The sequence below is a fragment of the Alligator mississippiensis genome, chromosome 1, assembly GCF_030867095.1.
Source record: "Alligator mississippiensis isolate rAllMis1 chromosome 1, rAllMis1, whole genome shotgun sequence".
NCBI lineage: Eukaryota > Metazoa > Chordata > Crocodylia > Alligatoridae > Alligator > Alligator mississippiensis.
Window position 1 is genome coordinate 50,744,426 of NC_081824.1, and position 11,921 is coordinate 50,756,346.

At 43.3% G+C, this 11,921-nt stretch overlaps 1 protein-coding gene across 13 annotated transcripts in view; it reads right to left on the minus strand.

Annotated features, from left to right (window-relative positions):
* Positions 1 to 8,525, minus strand: part of LOC102563837 (collagen alpha-1(IX) chain) — a 142,786-nt gene extending 134,261 nt beyond the window's left edge. For 6 of the 13 annotated variants that reach the window (XM_059730569.1, XM_059730586.1, XM_059730612.1 and 3 more), the window contains exon 1: positions 8,305 to 8,520. The gene's annotated coding sequence lies outside the window, so the exon portion shown is untranslated. Of the gene's footprint in view, positions 1 to 8,304 lie in introns of all 13 variants that reach the window. The other 7 variants (XM_059730595.1, XM_059730588.1, XM_059730582.1 and 4 more) reach the window with 4 other exon arrangements.
* Positions 8,526 to 11,921: the final 3,396 nt, after the last annotated feature.

The window sequence follows — 11,921 nt, forward strand, 5'->3', positions numbered from 1 at the left end:
GACTCTTCTGACCGGGCTCAACATGCTGTGGTCCCAGGTGCTACATTCAAATGTGGCGCCTGGGAGCAATAAACTCTGGCATGATATGCGCTGGAGTTTATTGCTGCACATTAATTGCATGTGTAGATGTGCCCCGTGACAGGCTTGCAAGTAGTTGGTTTATATTCTATTTTGGAGATGATCTCCACAATGGAAAAGGATAGGAATATTTTTTTGTAATGTTCCTGGTGATATTTAAGTGATCTAAACAGTTATCCTTCAGACTTCAAAAACTAGCTTTGGAAGTTTGTCCTTTTCTCAAGGGTTTGTTAGATTCTTCATCATTAGTATATTTTCTGCGCCCCTCCCTATGTACCACTACCACCACCTTTTCCACCCCAAAAGAGGTCTGTAAAACTAGAGACCACCTGATCAAAATAGGCTTAGAATGTTAACCAAGGCCCAGCAATATTTGCAGAGCCAGCAGCTCTGAGGAAGTCAATGCAGAAGCTAGTGCTGGTGCTGTTGTCCCCATTTCTTCACACTGATGAACTTGGTACCATGGGAAACACAGAGAGGGAAGTGCCTCCTAGTGTTGCTAGTTTGGCTCTCTATTTTGAGTTTACACACATTCTAAATTGTTCAATAATTAACTTTTCCTTTCCCCTCACTTCATATATGCCCTGAGGGAGAGTGTGTGATTTAGTACAGATGTGAGTCCAACAATGGTCAAATGAGACCCCATTTTAGACAATGAAATTATCTATTGGTCTCACAAGTGAAGACAATCACTTGGATTTTTTTCGTAAGTAAGGTACGCAATTGATTCTTATTTCTGATATTAGCGAAACTTCTATGTGGACAAAATTCTTGATTTTGGCAGCAAGGCATAGGTTGGTGCCATAGCTATAACTTCTTGTCCTTGGATTGATTGGTTGATCATTTGGATAGATGTTAAAGAATATTGACATGAGAACAGTTCCTTGTAGTAAGTAATTTCTCTATTAACGAAACTGATGCTGTTTTCTGAATAGTTTGATGAAAAAATATTAGCTCTCTTCCAGAGATTGTATCAGCTGTACATAGTGATCTTTCATCAGGATATAGGTTTTGGTGAAGCACTTCTAGTGGTTCACTGTGATATATGTTGCTGGCAGGTTAACAAAAGCAGCACCTTTCACCAGAACCCTTTTAAAGCCATCTTTGATATACTGAGTTAAGTTCAGCACATGACCCTTCCATGATTTGCCTAGATGGAATTTATTTTGCTTTGGGGTTAGATGCTTTTCAGCCAATGGAGAGAGGTTTGTACAGTGTGAAGAGTTGCCACAGCAGTGATACTGGCCTGAAACATTTAGGGTCAGATGTCTTCTTCCAGCACTTCAGGCATAAAATTGTGAAGGTTTAGCTGGGACACAGGTGGCTGGGCCTGTGGGTAGCCTCTGAAGTACAACCAGGAGGTCAGCTAGGTGGGGGCATAGGTTACTGGGTCATCATGTCAGAGTTTTGATCAACAGAGCAGAGCATGTGGGGACAGGTCCCAGGAGAGCCAAGAGGGAGATCCAAGAAGCATAGTCCAGGATGCAGGCTGAGATCAGAAGCCAGGGGAACCAAAGAGCCAGGTGTCCAGTTCCAGGGAAGATCCAAGGTGTAACAGGTTGCCCTCTTCGGTGCCATCTTCCTGGTCATCCGTACCTTGTGTGGGGTGCCCTTGGAGCCCTCTTGGAATCCTTCTGTCCCGCCCTAATCTCTCCTGCCACGTCTTGATGGAAATTATTATGTGATCAGGAGACTGCCTATTATACTGGGTATGTTAGGGTCTCTCCTAGGATGGCTGGACCCCTTTTTTCCTCTAGCTAGGCCTCCCCATCCAAACCCACCAACCAGGGTTCGACTCTGAGGTTCTAGCTTTTCCTTCCAGTGCCTGGAGGCTCATGGCCCCCCTTTCCTGCTCCTTTCTGGAGCATGGCACTCCCTGACCCAGAGGCACGGGTGCTGGCCCCACAGCAAGGGGGTCACAAGTTCAAAACCAGGGCATGTCACCACCAGTCCAAACAAAAACAAAAATATACCTGCACCCCCAGGTGCACCAGGCCTCTTTGGCCTTTTACGATTGTCCCTTGAGAACCGGGGTTTTTGTCATCCCAAATTGTGCCCTTACTGGTACTCGGGCTCTCCACAGCCTCAGTCTCACTGGCTCCAGGGTCTATGTCCCCAAAAGCTGCGCCCTCACTGGTGCTGGGGGTTGTGCCCCCCACCACAAAAAAGTTGCGCCCTTACTGGTGCTGGGGTCTACGCCCCAAAAAGCTATGCCTTCACTAGTGCCGGGGTCTGTGCCCCAAAAGCTGTGCCCTCCCTGGTGCCGGGGCTCCCACTCTGGAGTGAGTCCCCAAAAATGAGGCCTCCTCCATCCCCTAATATCCTCACCCAAACCTCCGGGTTTTAAATAGCAAACGAAACACAAGCACCACCCCAGCTAAAACTTAATTCAAACCATACCGGGGAATCCTCTGTCCCTCAGCAGTGACAGAAGCTGCTCCTGCAGTCAGGCCTCTCCCCTCTTCTCTGGGAGTTCCTTTCCCCCCTTGGCTGCTGGCAGGGAACCCCTTGCCTAGCCTCAGCCCTGGGGTTTAAATGTGAGCTAGGCCCTGCCCTTTCCTGTCAGCTGACTGCTGGCAGGTGTGGGTCACTAGCTCACTCTGGTTGCCCCTAGCAACCTGCACCTGGGTAATTATCTCTGCTTTACAAGCAGCAGGTGCCTTAGTGCCCTGCTACACAAGGCCAGAGTCAGGCAATAGCAAAACCAAAGCCAAGTCAAGAACAAGAAGAATCAGAGTGTTGGGTGCCAAGTTCCAGGGAAGATCCAAAAGCAGGGTCAGGAAAAGCCAAAGCCAAGCCAGAAACTGTGAATACGAGGCTTGATGGAGCAGAGTGAGGCTGTTGTCAAGGTGTGCCTACAGCCTGAGGCTGCAGGTGTGCTTAGAAGTGGAACTCTCAGCAGCCTATCCAGTTACAGGGAACTGGGGAAGTTGCATTAGTCTGGGATCAAGGCCAGGTGTGGAAGCTCAAGAATTCAACCCAGCCAGGCCTGACTGACAAGAGGCCCTGACAGAAACGGTACATGTGAAGCATTCATGTGGCAGCCCCAACATATTTTAAATCTGCAAATCCTGATAAACACTTGCCACCACAAAGAACCATCTCCAGACACAAACAGCTCCATCACTTGGTGGACTTTAGAAATTTTGATCTAATACTTTATTGGCTAAGCGGTCTTAGACACCCAAGTGAAATTCGTTCAAGTAATAAAAATCCCATGAATGCATCTACTTTTGTAACACACTGAGATCTTACCTTTCACACCAAACCATAGGAATGTGACTCAAGCAGGGTGGATTAGAATTGTTACATATGTAATAGATGGGATAGCTGATGGCCCTTTATTCTTATCCATAGTTGTAAGGCATTTCCTGTGTCATACACAGTGTGTTAACATAGTCAACGTAGTGTATCACTTGTCCAGGGAAGACTTCTAACTGCGCGCTTTTGATTGAGAATCTTAAGTGGGGCATCCCTGTATAAATTTCCTCACTGCAATCTAATACCATGTGAGGTTTAGCAAAACAATAATATAGAAACAGTCATGAAAACAAAAGGAAAGGTTTGTGTATGATACCACTCCTTACACTCTGCCAAAGTGAATATAACTCAAAACTAAGCTATGTGATGAGGACCAATGGCCAACAGCTGTGTTCCTTCATGTACATTGGAACTGCCTGTGTTAATGGTAAAGAGCTCTGTACAAGAGACAGTTTTCTTAGGTTTTATCCAAAACAACAGAAGTGAGATCCATAGGAACTATGGGCCATCACAAACCTCTTTCTCCACAAGTGCAAAGCACACTTGCTAACACAAAAACACATAGCAGAACGAAGATTCGAAAACAAAAATGACCAGAGCTTTAAGATGAGAGAAAGGATGAACACTGTGACTGATGTTAGTTGCAACACTTAATACATGTCTGATAGGTACTCAGATGATATAAGATTAACAGCACAACCTCATCACTTTTAATAACAGGACCAGCAAGACACAAAAAGTTAATTTGACTTCTTTAAACTGATCTCCCTACAAGGAATCGGAGCTAAGTTCTCACTAAGCTGCCATGTCAAAAAAGTGGAGCACATTTCCATAGCCAAAGCCCTCCAACAGACACTGACAATGAACTCAGATTCTCTGCCAAGGATGTAAGTTTCTGGGTTATGTCCACTGGGTTATGTCCATGTCTGAGGTCACAGGCTGACCTCAGAAACTGCCAGAACTATGGAGCTATTGTGTTGCTACCACATAACAATCCATCAAATAAAGTAGAGCTCAGCCTGCCAGAGCAATGTGCATCTCATCCTCCTGAAATAAATGGCCTTTCCATTTCAAGACAATTGGGTCAGGAAACCAAGGTCTGTTGCTACAGATACTTAGCCCTCCCAACGGCCCTTAATTATTGGTTGGCAGGACAGCACACTTTGTACCTTGCAGGCTCCATCTCTAATTGCAGGGGACAAAGCGGTAGATAATGGGACCTCTCTTCAATGTAAAATTTGGCCAACATGGTGCAGAGGGTTCACTCAGCCACCCAGGGTCTGCTTCAGAAGCACCAGCTCTGTCCTTAACCACATACCATTTTCCATCCTCAGCAGATCTAGACATTTGGGAATTCTTCTCCTAGCAGATCCCCTGCAATTAGCTACGAGTTCTGCCAACATTTTAGTCATGGGTCTTTATAGCATATACTGGATTACTGAGACTTTGGGCCAGTATTGCCTTTGTTTATTTTACCAGATGAAATCACTGCAGTATTTTTAGAGTTACAGCTCATTTCACTTGACACAAAGTAAGAGCTCAGATGAGAAGGTGAGCTCTCCTTTGTATGGAAAATGCAAAGGCTACAGAATAGCAGGAACTAATTCAAAGATTTAGACTTTCACCCTTAATCAATTGCACCCTGTTAATTAGCCAGAGGGTTTCATTAGCTTGGCAGAAAACAAGACAACAAAGTGGAACAACACAAATAAAACGTGAGATTAAATACAAATTAATCTTGGTTTTATCACATTTCCAGGTTTTGATAGCAATACAGTAAGTAGGAAGCATTATGCTATGAAAAGAAACTGCACAGAATATTCTGTCCATCTCAGTAAGTAACCACATCAGTGGACTTGCGAAGGTCTTTCAAATTATGAAAGCAATGTGGTCAGGCTAACAGTCCTCCAGAGTATTATCGAAATAATGAGTAAGCACCTCAGAAAAAGCCACTCTTTCCATGCTGCCAGGCATCCTCGAATAGCAGGCAGCTGTGCAATACAACCTTGGCAGAGACAATGGAGTCATTCTGAATTGTAAAGTTCAGCATGAGTTCAGGAACTACAGAGCTCACACACCCAAATTGCCATCTGTTTGCAGAAAATATCGTTTAGGCTTTTGTTACGGACCAGCACTTGGGTTAGAGAATGCAGCTTTCTTGCTTACATCCATAATGCCACAGATTTATTGAAAAATGAGAAACAAACAGATGATGAAAATATATTCAGGGAGGAAAATGAAGTCAGTCAGTGAGCAAAAGTAGTATGCATTATTCCCACCAACTCTCAGAAACCTGTGTTCTCCCCGTACCTAAACTAAAACTAAAGCTTACATCTGCTACAAATGGATTCAATTCTCCTCTGCCCTACCTTTTAGAGACTTGCTGACTACTGAGCAAGCTGAGTATGACACGCTACTGTTCTGATTTTCCAGCATTTTATGCTGCCTTTGTACACAACTACATAAGGTGTATGGCACTGGAGAATCAATGCCAGATCTGTGTTCCCTTCCTTGTATCTCATCTCCCATAATCTATGAGCTTGCATCCAAAGCAAAGCAAATTTTAAAATAATTTATTTCCACTTCCCCTAAGTAATAAACTATATACGGGCTTAGTTTCAAGCACTCATAGAAAAGGGCTGTGGCTAATGGAATATATATATTCAGTAAATAGTCACTGGACAAATAACTTGATTGCTTTGCTCTGCTGGCATTTTTAAAAATCCAAGTGCAATTCGTCTTAAACAGAACACAACAGAAATAAAAAATGCAAGTAATTGTTTGAGCCTTTGGGGAGTTCCATTTATCTTATTGTGCTTTTTGTAAATAGGACATTTGGAAAGAGGGAAGCGCTATGAATAGAATATTCCTTTCAGTGGCTTATATCACTGACTACATCAGATGTTCCCTATAACTGGACCTGGCTGTCCCCTGCCTTGCAATCTATGTGCAAGCTAACACAGAATAGAGAAGGAACAGATTTTCATACCCACTTTCTACAAGTATAAAGTGAAGCACTATGAAGCCAGGACTCAAACTGATTTTCCTGCTGAAGTAATGGGGACATTTTCAAAATGTCTACCCTCTTTAGATCCTTGATCCCCCCGCTACCTAATCTGGGGCCTTTTTACATGCTCCCTAAAATCCACAAACAAGGGAACCCTGGCAGACCTATCATATCCAACCATGGGACCCTAACTGAGGAAATATCAGGTTTCGTTGAATCAATCCTAAAACCGCTTGTCACCCACAGAGCAAGTTTTGTACAAGACACTACAGACTTTCTACGGAAACTTAAAAACATAGACCACCTTCCCAGCAACACACTCCTAGCCACCATGGACGTTACCAGCCTATATACCAACATCCCACACCAGGATGGCATCCAAGCCTGCCTTGCATATCTACAGGAACAAGATTACAACTCAGAATACAGACCCAAAGATATTACTGAGCTTATACACTTCATCCTCACACACAACAATTTCACTTTTAATAATCAACAATTCCTCCAGATGATGGGAACAGCTATGGGCACTAAAATGGCCCCACAGTATGCCAACCTTTTTATGAGCCACCTGGAAGAAGACTTCCTCAAGAATTGCACCATCAAACCCTTGCTATACTTAAGATACATTGATGACATCTTCATCATTTGGACCAAAAACCTACAATCTCTGATTGAGTTCCATCAGAAATTCAACAATCATCATCCCTCCATCCGACTTTCTTTAGAATACTCCAGCACCAACATCTCCTTTTTAGATACAATGATCAGTATCCAGAAGGGTAAAATATAGACCACAGTATACAAAAAACCCACAGACCAACATAAATTGGTTGAGAGGCGACCTTGTGGCTGCCTATAAATTCATCACGGGGGCACAGAAGGGAATTGGTGAGTTTTTATTCACCAAGACACCCCTGGGGGTTACAAGAAATAATGGCCACAAGCTAGTAGAGAGCAGATTTAGATTGGACATTAGGAAGAACTTCTTCACAGTTAGAGTGGCCAAGGTCTGGAACGGGCTCCCAAGGGAGGTGGTGCTCTCCCCTACCCTGGGGGTCTTCAAGAGGAGGTTAGATAAGCATCTAGCTGGGGTCATCTAGACCCAGCACTCTTTCCTGCCTATGCAGGGGGTCGGACTTGATGATCTATTGAGGTCCCTTCCGACCCTAACATAGAGTTAATCTATGAATATCTGCACAGAACCAGCAATCACCCTAAACACACCAAAAAAGCTGTTATATACAGCCAAGCCCTCAGATACCACCGCATTTGTACTGAAGAGAACACCCGGGATCGCCACCTCACCAATCTTAAAAAGGCTTTCACCCAACAAGGACACTCGTCCAGAGAGATAGATCGCTCGTTTGAAAGAGCCACCCGGATACCACATGAAGAACTGCTGCAGTACAGAAGAAAACCCCCCACAAATCACACACCGCTGGTTATGACATATCACCCCTCCCTTGAACCTGTACAGAAAATCCTCAAAAAATTGCAACCCATACTAGAAAGAGACCCTATTCTTAAAAAGATCTTCCCAGAGCCACCCATCCTAGCCTTCAGACAAGCACCAAACCTCGCCAACCTCATCACCAGAAGCAAACTGCCTCAAGCCCAGAATACACCAAAAGGATCCAGACCGTGCCATGACAAGAGATGCAAAACCTGCCCACACATCTCCACCACCCCCACTATTACTACACCCCACAACAGAGCCATCAGCATCCCAGGATCTTACAGCTGCACCTCCAGAAATGTAATATACCTCATCCAATGTACCAAATGCCCTGATGGAAAATACGTAGGAGAGACCAGACAACAACTGCGCACCAGAATGAATGCACACCAGAAATCCATCAAAGACAGAAACACCCAATTACCGGTGGGGGCACATTTCTCACAGGAGGGCCACTCTCTCTCCAATCTCTCAGTCCTGATCCTCAAGGGGAACTTACCAGAGACGAGCCTATGAGCTCCATTTCATCAACCTCCTGGATACTAGAGATCACAGACTAAACATAGACATTGGGTTTTTGATACATTACAATCTGCCTGGCAACTGACTCCCCAGCCCAGCCCCTGGCTTGTTTACTTTTCATTCCATCCAGGAAGAGCACACACCAACTGCTGCAGTGTCCTTAGCCTGACGAAGGGTTTTTGAACTTAAAAGCTTGCTTAATAACTATTCTCCAACTATTTTGGCTGGTCTAATAAAAGATATCAAATTCACCCAAGGAACCTTGTCTGCCTATACCCTCTTTAGAAGTAAAAGTCCTCTGTAATGCTGCACTGTTTATTTTGGCTAAATACAGTAAGACAGAATGCTTAAATGTGAAGAGGGCTTTATACATCCCTATGATTAATTTAGTATGATAAAACAGTGCCTTGGTGATTTAGGTGTTCACATCCCATTAGCTTTCAGTCTTTCTTTAGGCTTCTTAAACAGCCTGCCCCATGCTATATTTAGACAGGTAATAAACTATGTTTAGGAAATGAATCTGGATTTTATATCTTTCACTTCTCTCATGAAATAACCAGCATTTCACTAGATACATTTTACACTACTAGGATTTTTATACCTCCTTCAATGTAACCCAAGCCCACTGCTGAGAAAACACTCCGTTCACTTGTCCTTCCTCACATTCACTGTTCTCAGAAAAGTGTTGCGTGCTCACTTTTAGGAATAAGTCCAGGGATGCACTCAGGCCTGTATCTCTGAGAGTGATTTTGTGAGAGCCCAACACTACTCTAATGGTGACTGCATGGCACTTTTTCATCATATGGCATGTGCAAGCAGGGGAGCAAGTGAGCTGGGCTTGCTCCTCAGCAGCAGTCTCAGGATCACCACAGAGGGGGTCTGTGTCCCAGTGTCTATGTGGAAGGTTTCAAAGTCTATACTTGCACACTGCACAATGCAGCACTCTCTACCTAACCCAGCTCAGATACAGGAAGCCACATAAGTGCATTATTTAAGTCTTCTGCAGCCTTTAAAGTTAATTCATACTGTGAAATATATTCTTATTCTAGCAAAAGAGATTAACTCAGCAATTCAAAACCAGAGTGCCAGGGTATTCCAGGGTGCTGTGAGATCCTTAGAAAGATGCCTTAGGAAGTATGAGGAGATAAGCAGGTAAAGCCAGACTCAGGCAATCTTCTAACTGGCTGCTCCTGGCCCCTCTGCATGAAAGTAAGTACTGTAATAAAAATTAGTTTTGAAACGGGGTACCACTCAATTCACAAAAGTTATGGAGGGTGCTTCAACTCTAAAAAGGTTGAGAACTACTGGTCTAACTGCCCTACAGGCCTCTTGCTTAGACTCTTCCAAGTATTCCAAGACAGACCATTAGTTTCCATTTCAACATGAACCATTACCTTTCCCAGAAAGGGCTGAGAACATATTTTACCCATTCCCTTTGCCCTCATCATGTATCAAGCTGCTCAATCTAATACAAACACTTCGTCTTGTATATTTTGCATTCATTCACTTGCTGTCTTGTCTCCTGGGAGCTACCAGAGCTGCTATCATGAAATGACCAGAATGAGGATGGGTTGGTCTCTCTTCCGCTCCCCTCCCCCCTCCAGTTCTCCTCCCTGGAAAGGTATATCATCCCACAAGTTCATTCAACATTTCTAGCACTTGTATAGTAGGGTGTGTGGATAGCTGTCCCAAGGCCTCTCCAAACATTCTCTGAACCCACTGTATAATAGTGTTGCAGACCCTTCTCTAGGAAAGCAGCTGTGGTCTGCTACAAGGGGCAGTTACTACTATAGGTCAAGTGATAGAAATGTATTTTGAAGTGATACATACAGTATCACTTCACTTACAGTTCAAGGTAGCTGATGATGCACGATACGGTATTTTGCACTGCATGGAGTAGAATTTGTTTCTACTTGCTTCCTTTTTCCAAAACATGAAAATTACACCCAAAGAAATTTCTGGGTTGTAATCTAAACCATGTTTTTTCAAAGTGAAGCAGTTGAAAGGTAAGATGTGTCAAGTTGAAGCAGATGAAAGGTAGGATTATATTATCACATAATGAAAGGCTGTCTCATAATCCATAACATGGGGGCGAGGAGGAGGGGTGAAGGAAAGCTTCATCAATCTGGTGCTTATACGTTACAAAATACAGGAATCTTAAATTTTAAAATGATCCCCATTCTTTCCATCCGTAGCTCATGAAGCACTTCCATAGGGGAGGTTGGTGCCATTATCCCCCATTTTACAGAGAAAGAAACTGAGACAAGTAGAGCAAGTAATAAGATCAAGTAGTATGACCAAAACCAATGGCCGACTCAGGAACTGACTCAAGTTTCTAGTCTTTGTTCTATGCTCTATGCACTAGACAACATGGGCTCCCACAATTACATGCTGTTTTATTTAATAAGGGTTCTGCTTCATTCAATACACACACAAGAGATGCACAATAATCCAGACCCTCTTAGCAGGACATTCTTTTTATCTATTTGGCATGCGCTCACCTGTTCTTCTGAAAGCTGTCTCACTACAACTCTGACTATCTACCTTTTTCCTTAACTGCCTCATTAACTCCTACAATAGCTGCTGTGGTGGTTAACGGAGGCACCAAGAAAGTATGACAGTCTCTTCTGAACTTGCATCCCTGGCCTCTTCCCCAGGGGCTCATGCTTGCTGTACTTCCCCTCCAGTCCTCAGCTGGAGGTTTGTTTTACTATCTCTGTTCCACAAGTATATGTTCTGGTTGGATGAGTCTGCATGCACCTTGGGTGAAATCCTGGCACAGCTGGAATTTTGTCTTTAACTTCAGTAAGGCTAAAATGTAGCCCCATCTTTTAAGGATTTTGATTGTATATCTGTCTCTGCTAAAAATCAGTAAGATCACTTCAGAAGTGGATGGAACAGAGGGGTTGGAGATAATCAGGAAATCCAGATTACATCATCAATACGTTCAGGTAATTCTCAACTGCATCCTTGAGCAGAAGGCACACCTGTGAGATGATTCAGGTTTGGCATTGTGACAGGACAAAGCATAGTTCTGTTTGGCCTTACAGACCCACTTGAATTGCTCAGAGTTTTCTACACATGAAGAACAGTTCCCCAGTATATATTATTTATCTAGCCAGAAAATCCAGGCTAGTTCCCTGGTGGTTAAAAATATCTGGAATTTCTAGGGATTTAGTTTATAGTTGCAGCAACATCTACTTGGCCAGTCTACTCCTGTTTAGTTGCAGTTACATCTTTTCCCATAAAAAGCTAATGTTTTACTCCTATTAATGTTATCACAGAAAGGCAAAAATCAATTCTTTGACTCTCATAGTCTCCCTGTCTTTTATTCATGGCACACTAATGCCATAGTTTAATATGAGACCAATAGTTGTCAACACAAAAAAATTACATATACTTTCATAATATCTGATCTGTACAAATTAAGGTTTTATTAAACAAATACAGTAGGTGACCAAACTCTGACTTGAGAATGGGAAATTACATTCAAGTCTATAGTGCTAAGGTAATTATTGGTCATTTCAAATCATTTATGCCCTAAAATATAATGCACAAAATGATCGTCCTGTGAAATAAGAAATACATTGGCAA